Source organism: Helianthus annuus, chromosome 2 (genome assembly GCF_002127325.2).
Source record: "Helianthus annuus cultivar XRQ/B chromosome 2, HanXRQr2.0-SUNRISE, whole genome shotgun sequence".
Classification (NCBI taxonomy): Eukaryota; Viridiplantae; Streptophyta; class Magnoliopsida; order Asterales; family Asteraceae; genus Helianthus; species Helianthus annuus.
This window is the reverse complement of record NC_035434.2, coordinates 2440688-2453069: the sequence shown is the minus strand read 5'-3', so window position 1 is coordinate 2453069 and position 12382 is coordinate 2440688. Positions and strand designations below refer to the sequence as shown.

General features: G+C 31.5%; 1 pseudogene; it reads right to left on the bottom strand.

The window, feature by feature from the left end:
- Nucleotides 1-6393: 6393 nt before the first annotated feature.
- Nucleotides 6394-7070, bottom strand: LOC110869139 (annotated as a pseudogene).
- Nucleotides 7071-12382: the final 5312 nt, after the last annotated feature.

The following is a 12382-nucleotide window of genomic DNA, read 5'->3' as shown; positions in this document are numbered from 1 at the left end:
CAGACGTTTTTTTTAACATGTTAAATTAATTTATTTTATTATTTTGATCCCGCATAGACTACACACAAAACTTTATTTAAGTATTTTGAACTCTAGGCCGAAATTCAATACATAATTTGGTTAAATAAAGTTGAATCATACCTAGTTGATCAATGCAAACTCTCATTTAACATGTTAAAGTTTATCGTACAAAAATTATTTTAACATGTTTGGTCAAATAAATTCCAATCGAGTTTAGTTGATCAATGTAAACACTCATTTAACATGTTAAATTTATTTATTTTAATATTTTAAGCCTGCATAAACTCCACACAAAACTTTATTTTAGTATTTTATACTCTAATCCAAAATTTAATATATAATTTGGTCAAACAGAGTTAAATCGAACCTAGTAGATCAAGGTAAACTCTCATTTAACATGATAAATTTTATTGTACAAAACTTATTTTAACATGTTTGGTCAAATAAAGTCGAATCAAGTTTAGTTGATCAATGCAAACTTTTCTTTAACATGTTAAATTAATTTATTTTAATATTTTGAGCCCGTACAAAATACACACAAAACTTTATTTTAATATTTTGGACTCTACGCCGAAATTCAATATATAATTTGGTTAAATAAAGTTGAATCACACCTAGTTGATCAATTTAAACTCTCATTTAACAGGTTAAAGTTTATCGTACAAAACTTATCTTAAAATGTTTGGTCAAATAAATTCGAATCGAGTTTAGTTGATCAATGTAAATGCTCATTTAACATGTTAGATTTATTTATTTTAATATTTTTAGTCAGCATAAACTCTACACAAAACTTTATTTTAGTTTTTTAAACTCTAATCCAAAATTTAATTTATAATTTTGTTAAATAAAGTTAAATCGAACCTAGTAGATCAAGGCAAACTCTTATTTAACATGATAAAGTCACTACAAGAAAACTGGGTTCTTAGTACGCACAAAAGCGTCCTAAAATGTTATTTTATAGGACCTTTCATTTAATAGGACCAACGGTAAAAGCGTTTCATGTAAAGGGGTCGTAATAAGTCCCGGAACTAAAAAAGCGTCCTAACATCTCAAATAACATTATGAAACCAATTTTATGGTCGCGTAATATGTCTTTGAACAACCAAAATAGTGTTCTCATAAAAACATATTAGGACACTTTTACAATGTTCTATCATGTGTTTACATACTTTTAATCTTTTGATACACTTACAAGCGTCCTTAGAAATTAATTGATAGGACACTTATGATGTAACATTATAGCTAATTTAGTACCAAGAAAAGGGTCCTAATATACCAAATAAGATTATGAAACCAATTTTATGATCGCATAATATGTCTATAGACAACTTAAATAGCATCCTAAAAAAAACATATTAGGATACTTTTACAATGTTCTAATATGTGATTATTTACTTTTAATTTTTTGATACACATACAAGTGTACTTAAAAATTAATTTATAGGACCCTTATGATGTAACGTTATAGCCAATTTAATATCAAGAAAATGGTTCTAATATCTCAAATAAGATTATAAATTTTATAAACAGACCATCAACATATAAAATCCTAATAGTTATTGTATAACATCAACTAATGAAAGAATCATTATATTTCAAATAAGCATGTTCATAACAAAAACACTAACCATAAATAAGTTATAACATTATCTAACATAAAGTCTTAACATTTAACACAGAAATTAAAAGCAATTAAAGAAATAAGAAGCATAAAATCTTGAGTCATCGTGCGTCCTCAATCCTCATGGACTACCTACAAAAAAACCATCCATGTATAAGCATTAAGTTCCATGATATTAAAATTATTTGTATCATAAATTTAACAAATACATACCGAGATGAATGGATAGGGCCATGTGATGGATACACCAATACAATCTTTGATTGTAGAAAGTAAACCATATGGTCTTACCAAGTTTTCATCTTTTTATTGGTACTTGAACGTTACCTCACACCATTCTGGTCCAATCTCTGTACCACCAACTAGATCATTTGGGTCCAAGCTCCGGACCCTTCCTCTTGCTACAATCTCGGTAGAGTTTATAATGCTTTAGAGTAAAACTTCATCTCCGACCTAGATTTTATTTTTCAAGAAATATTTATTAAACTCTAGATTTTATAATGCTTTAATGTGTATGGCGTAGGATTGATGTGTGCTTGAAAAATAAAATACTGGAATCAGACATGTATCAAATTAGATTAAAATAAAATATAAATTTATTTTACCTTTTGACACTTAGTTATGACGGCCAATATGAAACCGATTATCAAAATTTATTTGACCCATAAATAGGCAGAAGTGATGTTATTAATCCAAACACCCTGTTAACTTATGCTACATTTGGCATAACTACTTGCGCATTCATTTAATAGTAGATTTGTTCATTTCATACACATAGTTATCAATAGCGAACATAACGTTCGCTATCGTGCGCTTCGTAGCGAATCAACCATATCTTGCAATATGTTAGTTAGCGACTCCATAGCGTGATTATAGCGGGATTCCGACCACCAATTCCGAATCTGGTGCTGTAATTTCTGCCGGAAACCTCTCAGAAGTCAGTAGGAAGAAGCGAAAAAGAAAAAGGGCGGTTGTGTTCTGTTTTTAGCTTTTTAGGGTCAAATAATTTTTTGGATTGTAACCTTTAACCCCTCTATCTTTTCACTAGTTAACATATAATTTTGCAGTTTGAGTTATAACTTTGATTTAAAAAAAAAAAAAAAAAAAAACCTTTCATTATTAACTTATTTGAAGTTACCACTTGGGTCGTAGCCCAGTGGTAAGAAGCAAAGCTTCTTTGGAGAAGACCCAAGTTCTAATCTTGAGCAACACGTAATTTGGAAGTAGTGTGGTGAGTGTGTATCTAGCTTTTAAACAAAAACTAATTTGCAATAGGTTACAAAACAACGATTAACAATTTCAAAATTCTATACCTGTTTTGGTAAAATAAGCCTATTGATTCTTTTGCTCAATAATGAAGCATTTGCATATGCTAACAAAACCTAAACTTCACATTATCTATTTAAAAATCCATTTTTGTTGTAGTGAGTTTATTGTACAAAACTTATTTTAACATGTTTAGTCAAATAAAGTAGAAGCAAGTTTAGTTGATCAATGCAAACTTTTCTTTAACATGTTAAATTAATTTAGTTTAATATTTTTAGCCTGTATAAACTACATACAAAACTTTATTTTAGTATTTTAAACTCTTATCCAGAATTTAATATATAATTTGGTCAAATAAATTTAAATCGAACCTAGTAAAACAAGTCAACCTTTCATCATGTTAAAGTTTATTGTACAAAAATTATCTTAATATGTTTGTTCAAATAAAGTCACATGAAGTTTAGCTGATCAATGCAAACGTTTTTTTAACATGTTAAATTAATTTTTTATTATTTTTAGCCCGCATAGACTACACACAAAACTTTATTTAAGTATTTTGAACTCTAGGCCGAAATTCAATATATAATTTGGTTAAATAAAGTTGAATCGCACCTAGTTGATTAACGCAAACTCTCATTTAACATGTTAAAGTTTATCATACAAAAATTATTTTAACATGTTTGGTCAAATAAACTCCAATCGAGTTTAGTTGATCAATGTAAACGCTCATTTAACATGTTAAATTTATTTATTTTAATATTTTAAGCCCGCATAAACTCCACACAAAACTTTATTTTTGTATTTTATCCTCTATCCCAAAATTTAATATATAATTTGGTCAAATAGAGTTAAATCGAACCTAGTAGATCAAGGCAAACTCTCATTTAACATGATAAAGTTTATTGTACAAAACTTATTTTAACATGTTTGGTCAAATAAAGTCGAATCACGTTTAGTTGATCAATGCAAACTTTTCTTTAACATGTTAAATTAATTTATTTTAATATTTTGAGTCTGCATAAACTACACACAAAACTTTATTTTAATATTTTGGACTCTACACCGAAATTCGATATATAATTTGGCTAAATAAAGTTGAATCACACCTAGTTGATCAATTTAAACTCTCATTTAACATTTATCGTACAAAACTTATCTTAAAATGTTTGGTCAAATAAATTCGAATCGAGTTTAGTTGATCAATTTAAACGCTCATTTAACATGTTAGATTTATTTATTTTAATATTTTTAGCCGGCATAAACTCTACACAAAACTTTATTTTAGTATTTTAAACTCTAATGAAAAATGTAATTGGTCAAATAAAGTTAAATTGAATCTTGTAGATTAAGGCAAACTCTTATTTAACATGTTAAAGTTTATTGTACAAAACTTATTTTAACATGTTTGGTCAAATAAAGTCGAATCAAGTTTAGTTGATCAATGCAAACTTTGCTTGAAAATGTTAAATTAATTTATTTTAATATTTTGAGCCCACATAAACTCCATTCAAAACTTTATTTTAGTATTTTAAACTCTTATCCAGAATTTAATATATAATTTGGTCAAATAAATTTAAATCGAACCTAATAGAACAAGTCAACCTTTCATCATGTTAAAATTTATTGTACAAAACTTATCTTAATATGTTTGTTCAAATAAAATCAAATCAAGTTTAGCTGATCAATGCAACCGTCTTTTTAACATGTTAAATTAATTTATTTTATTATTTTGAGCCCGCATAGACTACACACAAAACTTTATTTAAGTAATTTGAACTCTAGGCCGAAATTCAATATATAATTTGGTTAAATAAAGTTGAATCGCACCTAGTTAATCAACTCAAACTCTCATTTTAGATGTTAAAATTTATCGTACAAAAATTATTTTAACATGTTTGGTCAAATAATTTTCAATCAAGTTTAGTTGATCAACGTAAACGCTCATTTAACATGTTAAATTAAGTTATTTTAATATTTTAAGCCCACATAAACTCCACAAAAAACCTTACTTTAGTATTTTATACTCTATTCCAAAATTTAATATATAATTTGGTCAAATAAAGTTAAGTCGAACCTTGGAGATCAAGGCAAACTCTCATTTAACATTTTAAGTTTATCGGACAAAACTTATCTTATCATGTTTGGTCAAATAAATTCGAATCGAGTTTAGTTGATCAATGTAAACGCTCATTTAACATGTTAGATTTATTTATTTTAATATTTTTAGCCAGCATAAACTCTACACAAAACTTTATTGTTGTATTTTAAACTCTAATCCGAAATTTAATTCATAATTTGGTCAAATAAAGTAAAATCGAACCTTGTAGATCAAGGCAAACTCTCATTTAACGTGTTAAAGTTTATTGTACAAAACTTATTTTAACATGTTTGGTCAAATAAAGTTGAATCAAGTTTAGTTGATCAATGCAAACTTTTCTTTAACATGTTAAATAAATTATTTTAATATTTTGAGCTCGCATAAACTCCATACAAAACTTTATTTTAGTATTTTAAACTCTTATCCAGAATTTAATATATAATTTGGTCAAGTAAATTAAAATCGAACCTAGTAGAACAAGTCAACCTTTCATCATGTTAATGTTTATTGTAGAAAACTTATTTTAATATGTTTGTTCAGATAAAGTCAAATCAAGTTTAGTTGATCAATGCAAACGTTTTTTTAACATGTTAAATTAATTTATTTTATTATTTTGGGCCCGCATAGACTATACACAAAACTTTATTTAAGTATCTTGAACTTTAGGTCGAAATTCAATATATAATTTGGTTAAATAAAGTTGAATCGCACCTAGTTGATCAACGCAAACTCTCATTTAACTTGTTAAAGTTTATCGTACAAAAATTATTTTAACATGTTTGGTCAATTAATTTTCAATCGAGTTTAGTTGATCAAGGAAAACACTCATTTAACATGTATCTTTTAGCCTGCTCCTGAAAATTCAACATGTATTCCATGTATCAAATGTACACTCGCCATACCAGCATTATCCAGTCGAGAATTTGACCCATTTAGCTATGAACAAAACCCAAAAACATCTTAATTGCATGAGTTAGAAGCTGCCCTAAATTAAAAAAAAAAAATGAGCCCAAAGAGGAGGGCACTACATATACCATATAATTAAATAGAAACTACAACTATCACTCACTACACTCGGCCTTATAAGATTACGGACACGGTTTGCTAAATATTGGGTTGTCACATGCTGGAGACCTAATAAGCAGTGTCATTAGCCCTCTAATACGAGGATTCCCAGTAGGGGTGCAAACGAGCCGAGATACTCGAGCTCAGTTCGAAAAAATCTTGAATGAGACGAGCTTAAACAAGCTCGAGCCCGAGCCTAAAAACAAGCTCGTTTAGTAAACGAGCCCAAGCCTGAGCATTGCTAATCGACTGAGGTAACAGAATAAAAACATGCACATAATATGTTAATGACACTTTTCTCAGGTTTTAAGTCAATTAAAATTCAATATTTGACAGAGGTGACATTCTTAAGAAGCATGTCAACATCATCTGAAATTATACCAGCTTTTGTCTTTAGATTTTGAATCTTTGCCTCGGTTTCCTTCTCAAGACCTTTCACATTATCACCCGAATCTCCACCAGTCTGTTGGGGATTTCAAATACTTTAGGCAAAACATTTAGTATAATTACTGCTTAGTCTAGGGTGTGCACATGTCGGGTTTACCCTCTAACCGTACCATAACCGAAGGTGTCAGTTATGGGTAACTTCCAACAAGTCAACTCCATGTAAACGGTTTGGTTAATGATTGTTTTTACCCTCTTTGCCGTTTCCAACTTCTATTCTCTTATCAACCAAAAAATGAACAGTTCTTTTTAATAATTTTTATTTATAACATACCTCTGTAAGTTTTCTCTGATAACCGGCTTCCATTTAAGCACGAAATTCTGCAACTTCCATATCTGCCTCCTCTTTGGCCTATTAGCCATGCCAATTTTGCTGAAACCAGGAAAAGGATGAATTTTGGTCAATCTCCATAGCAAAAAAATAAGTAAAAAAAAGTTAATAAAAGGATGAAATGATTAAAAGTGACCGTCGTGTGCATCATTCAAAATTTGTTGAGCCTCTTTCTCTGCGGTTAACAACAGTTGAATTCCAATTTGTCCCCTACTCACATCCATGTCAACTAAGTGTTGACACACCACGACGGCTGCATTGCAAGACCCTAAGATATCACAAACAACAAAAGAAGCCCATTTCAATTATTATGAATCTACGTAGTTTTTCAGTCACAGCTACGCGCATACGTAGAATTTTTCTAATATAAATAAGTCTCTGCAAATGAGACCTAACCTATAAAGTATAGTTGCATGTAATAAAATCAATATATATGCCCTTGCAACAGCAACAAACTTATTGTGCATGAGGCGTGAGACGGTTAAGAAAGTGCATCAGGGGCTTAAGGCGTCCCCTCATGTACTTTTTGGTCAAAACCGGGGGCTTTAGGAGTGTAAAAACAACCAAAGGGAGGAAGAAATTATGCAAGGTTTACTATACAAAAAGGTTGATCTGCAAAGCAGACGGGAGATACGCAACACAACTACTGGATGTAACTAAAGCTTTTCTAGTTTCACACAGAGCAATGCTTTGAAAACAAATTATAATATGTTGCAAATTAAAAGCAAAATATCTAAGGTGATAATTTCCCCTAATTTATGCATATAAATGCTAAACATATGATGACAATGACCTTCAACCATTAATATCTATGTACATAACGTTCAATATAACGATTCATATGAGGTAACGAGATTATATAGACGTTTACGTTTCTCAGCATGAATCATGATCACATACACAATAACTACAGAGTTCTAGATCATTTCATCTTGCTAAGGTTTTTAAATCCAATGACACACAATACAGGGAAAGATGGAATCATAATTCACTAGTCCAGCTAGAAATGGTTTGCCTTGTTTAACTTCTGGTTGTTTTACATGTTAAATAATTTCAATTTAACATGTTAAATATTTTATTGATACAAATATGTATGAAACTCCATATCAAATAAAAGAAATCGAGTTTAAATCCATTTTTTTTAAAGAATCTGCAACTAATACTCATAAAACCCTAAAAATCGAGTTCCAATTAGCAAAACTAGAAAGTGAAACAAGATTTAGAATTATTTGATACAAAATTAATCGTTAAATTAAATCTATGAAATCCGTATGAACGAATTGATCGTAAACTAATATCCATAAAACCCTAGAAATTGAGTTCAAATCGGCAAAACTAGAATATGAAATTAAATTTCGATTTACCTCATACAAAATTGATTGTTAAATAAGTGAAATCGGCATGAACGAACTGGTCACGATCTATGAAATCCTGTTGAAGAACCTGATTTGAGAGAAAATCTATGAAGATCTCTGTCGTGAAAGACCGTCGTGTAACTCCACCGTGAAATTCTGCAGTAGGATTTGAGTTTGATAGCCTAATGAGTTTTTTTTAAAGTTGGACAAAAATACCCTTGGTTCCCCAGTTCCCCACTTTTTTGGTGTTCCCCAATGAACTCTCCCCTATATATATATATATATATATATATATATATATATATATATATATATATATATTCGAATGTTGAACCACCTGTACATAAACATCAAATACACGCTTCCTGGGGCTATATTCGGTGAAAACGATCTCTGCAAAGTGGAGTCTGACCGTATAATGCCCGTTCATAAGACACAATCCATAATAAGTGAGAGAATTAGCAGCCGTGCGTGCTTTTGTATATAATGCGGTATTAACAGTAGAGATATTATTGAGATTAGACGTGTTGGAAAGAATATAGGTGTTTGGATATCTGATATCATATACGAACGCTCCTGTGCTGCTAAACGCCCAATTTCCAGCATTGTAATATGACGAGGGGCCTTTTCTCTCTGTATCACCTTCATAGTTTGTGTTGTTGACAGTTACGTCGTAATCCCCACAGTTTATGTAGAGAGAACAAATCTCTGCGCAAAAGATGAGTTTTTAGTTAAGATATGATTCAAGGTTAGTGTGTAATAATTCGGAGTAATGTAAAATCTTTACTTACGTTGTTCATACGACTTAGTGCATGGGAAATCTTTCCTTAGACATGGATGAATGTTGCTTCTAGGTAACAGTTACAAGTCAAATAATTAGTAATTCTGTAGTTTTCATGCTTACACAACACTCAATGTGGTTCATGTGAGCCCAAGGCCGGTCCTGGGCTGGTTGAGCCTGCGAGTTCCACACTGTCCCTAACATTTATACTTCATAAAACTTATCTAAGGTTTTAAAAATACGTATTCTTATTCTTCATATTAAAACCTTTATTTAGTATTTAAAACACCTTCTTTTACACTATACATTATGTAATTATATTTGAAATATCTATTTTAATATTTATATGTGTATACAAATTAATTAAAAGTTACCGAAATTTATATTATAACCAGTGGGGAACCGGGCTGAAATCAATCAGTTTTTTCGATTTAGTACAGGGAATTCTTTCCTTAGACATGGATGTATATTATTTCTACACTAAATTCAAGAGAGATAAATCGTTTGGGAACAGGCTCGAATCACTTAATTTCCTTTATTGAACAACAACTCACAGACTTTCTTAACTCTACTCCTAACTTAATTTTTTTTTTACAACCACGAGACTTGAACCTTCACCAATTAAAAGACAAACCCTCGTCCAACTCCTAAGTAACTCTAGCCAAAGTCCCTTTGCTCCACATCACTAACGACTTGGTAGTTTTTTTTTTAAATTTAATATTGATGTGGTTCTATAAAAAGAGAAAACATCGTCTGATTTTGATCCATAAATCCTCGGCCCGTTCTCAAAAACAAAAAAAAAAAACATAGTCCTAGGACTGGCCTAAAAAGTCTGACCAGTTGAGCTCTTGGTTTAAAAGAGTGTGCCTAGGCGCGAGGCGACCTAAGGCGAGCAGTGTACAAAAGGCGCAAGTGAGGCGCACTTTTTAGGCTAAAAATTGACCTGAGGCGCACGCCATTTGTACTTGGCTTATTTTTGTGCAGTTGGGTGTTGTATGCCTGGAAGCAGCAATGATTCCCGATGTGATCTCTGGTACGTTCCTTATCCGTGACGTCTACACTAAAGAATTATTTTAATATGGTGCAAATTAAAGTTTTATAAAAACTAAAGCCAAGCACTCAATCAACCAATAACTAAGCTTAGTCAAGCTTGAATCTAGCTGGATTCGATTTAGTATTAGGAATGGATTGATTAGTGGCCAATCATGTTCGAATCATATGTGATCAAAATTCTGTTGAGATTCGTACGCTAACAGGAGAAATGATCATAATCCGAGTAGATAAGCCAACCAAGTCAACAAAATTCATCTCTGTGATGAAAGCTGCAAGTTATGCACGAAAGCAACACATAGTGTATATAATCTCTGTGATCATTAACACTAAAGGAAAGGAACCAAAAGAAATTCCGCGGAATATCATGTCGTTTTCCCAGAAGATCTACCTGGACTGCCACCTGACCAAGAAGTAGAGTTCAGAATTCATCTGATAGCAGAAACTGCACTAATTGCTAAAGCACCTTATCGTTAAGCACCGACGAAGATGCATGAACTGAAGAAGCAATTAGATGAATTGCTAGAAAAAGGTTTCATACAACCTAGCTCATCTCCTTGGGGAGCACCTGTGTTATTTCTCAAGAAGAAAGATGGATCGATGCGTATGTGTATCAATTATAGAGAATTGAATAAGATCACAATCAAGAATCGGTACCTATTATCGAGGATTAATGATCTATTCGATCAACTTCAAGGAGCTCGGTTTTTTTCCAAGATCGATTTAGATTCACGCTCCTTATACCATCAACTGAAAGTACAAGAAGAGGACATTCCTAAAACTGCTTTCACGACGAGGTATGGCCATTACGAGTTTACAGTCATGCCATTTGGTCTAACAAATGCACCAGCTTCATTTATGCACATGATGAATAGGATATGTAATACGTACCTGGATAAATTTGTAATGGTTTTTATAGACGATACACTTATTTATTCCAAAAGGGAGGAAGATCATGCCAAACATCTTCATTGCTTCTAACACTGTTGAGAAAAGAGAAGCTTTATGCTAAATTCTCTAAATGTGAATTCTGGTTGCAAAAAAGTGTAATTTTTAGGACATTTGATTAATCATAAAGGATTTCATGTAGATGACAAAAAGATTGAGACAATTACCAAATGGAAACTAAGTCACCTACGGAAGTCAGAAGTTTCCTAGGACTGGCAGGATACTATCGACGCTTTATCCAAGATTTTTCTTGGATAGCCGTTTCATTAACCAAGTGGACGTGTAAGTTGGTTACGTTTGAATGGGGACCCAAGCATGAAGAAGCCTTTACAACCTTGAAGCAAAGGTTAAGTAATGAAACGATACTCGCATTACCATAAGAAACTGAAGATTTTGTAGTCTTTTGTGATGATTCTAAATTAGGATTAGGATGTGTTCTTGATGCAACATGAGAAGGTGATTGCGTACATAGGCAACTGAAGAAGCATAAAGAAAACTATATCACGCATGATTTAGAACTTGGAGCGGTAAATTTTGCCCTCAAAATTTTGAGACATTATTTGTATGGTAGTAAGTTTACCATCTTTACAGATCATAAAAGCTTAAGATATATTTTTCGGCAAAAAGAGTTGAACATGAGACAAAGACGATGGATGGAAATTCTAAGTGACTACGATTGTGATATCCAGTATCACGAAGGTAAAACTAACGTAGTAGTTGATGTTTTAAGTCGTAAGTATCATAAGAAGCCGACAAGAGTACGTGCTCTCAGATTAAATCTGCTAGTAGATTTAATGGAACAATTGAAAAGTACCCAGGAAACAGCAATCAAGGATAACAATAATCAAAGATGATCCTAAAGGATGAAAAGAGAAGATGAAAGATTTGGGGAAAAAAATAAATGGAATATGGAGATTCCAGAGAAAGATGATCTGGGTACATAATCAAGGAAACCTGCGATAAAGGATTCTCAAGGAAGCTCATAAATCTAAGTATACGATGCATCCTCGAAGTGACAAGATATATCAAGATTTAAGGAAAATTTTCTAGTGGATAGAAATGAAAAATGATATAGCTAGCTATGTTTATATGTGTTTAACTTGTTTGCAAGTTAAAGCTGAACATCAGAAACCCTCATGTTTGCTTCAACAATTAGAAATGCCAGTATGAAAGTGGAATTGATAACAATGGATTTTGTTACCAAATTACCAAAAACAAGAAAAGATAACGACACAATCGGGGTGATTGTGGATCAACTAACTAAGTCAGCCTATTTTCTTCCAATGAAGGAAACCTTTAGTATGGAAAGGTTAGCTAAGCTATATGTTGATGAAATAGTTTCGTTACATGGATTTCCGTTATCCATTGTATCTGATAGAGATAGTCGTTTCTCTTCTCATTT